Here is a 1285-nt window from a genome sequence, read left to right as displayed (position 1 = left end):
ATGGAGCATGAAATGTCCATAATTACAGGGATCCTCAGTCCCTAAACATGTTGTTCTTACCCCTAGAGGAACAAGGTCAGCAAACCACAGCACTTCCTATCAGTTCTCCACCTACAAACACTCAAAAACAGGCTATTTTTGGATCATGTCAGCTGCTCCACTGAGCATCTGCGTTGAATGTCAACTGCTCCTCCTTGTACCTGCGCTGAAATTCAAAACTAATGAAGGCTACCTGTGCTGGGCGAGATTGGCCAAGTGGCACAGTCATTCTGCAAGGTGTCAACTGCCCAGGAAGCTTCCAAACTGACACTTGGTTCAAGGAATTCGCCCTATGATGAGTAAGAGGTACTTGATCTCCATGTGGAAGCAAGGATCTCCAAGTGGACTCAAGAACTGAAGTTTAACTGAAGAGGGAGAGGACACAAGGCAGCTTTATGTCAGTCTCAAGCTGACTCATCCTTTCTCCTTTTACCCTATATATAGAGCTCTCTCATGAGGTCTAGGGAGGCTGGAATTTTGTGCAAAGTAAGGAAGTGCTATTGGTTTACAGTTAGAGCTATTGGGTGATTGCTTTTATAGAGGAGAAGAGGAGATTTCTTGCTGCTGGGGAGGTGCTGCTGGATTGGAGCCATTTATGGTTGTAACCTTCTCAGAACCTTTTTCTTCTATCAATAAAGCTTTTGATGTTCTCCTATATACATGTATTGCAATGATGTATTGTTTTTACCTGTATATTTGATTCATTCTAATCCATGCATCAGTTATGAGTACATGTTTCTTGTAGTTTTCCCTCTCTTGTTTTAGCAGGGTCTGTGTGTAGCTGGGCCGGCAAGGGAGCAAGGAGCTGGGAGCAAGAGGCAAAGAGAGAAGACAGGATCGACAAAAGCGAAAGACATCGGTTGGTCAATCTTTTCTTCCTTCTCTGTACTTTCATAAAGGAAAAATATCAAAGCTTTACTTTCAGTTGTTGCTAAGGAACTATCACCCTTAGAGTAGGGATAGGGTCATTCTGAGTCAGATACTTTTCCCCACAACAGAGTACCAAGACAAGAAAATAATTCTGTCCAAAAATTTCCAGTGAAAATGGGATCTCTGTCACTTACAATAATCTTTGGGTTTCCATGTAGCTTTTGAACTGTTTCCATAAATGCAGTAGAAACTGTATTGGCTTTAAATGGATGTGATAATGCACAAAAGTGTGCATACTTGGTAAGTCTATCAACTACCACCATGATGACACTCTTTCCCTCAGACTTGGGTAAACCTGTGATAAAATCCATTGAAA

Source organism: Pinus tabuliformis, chromosome 2_2 (assembly GCF_031772625.1).
Source record: "Pinus tabuliformis cultivar Carrire ecotype Pingquan chromosome 2_2, CPIR1, whole genome shotgun sequence".
Classification (NCBI taxonomy): Eukaryota; Viridiplantae; Streptophyta; class Pinopsida; order Pinales; family Pinaceae; genus Pinus; species Pinus tabuliformis.
The sequence above is the reverse complement of the archived record's forward strand: the minus strand, read 5'-3'. Positions refer to the sequence as shown.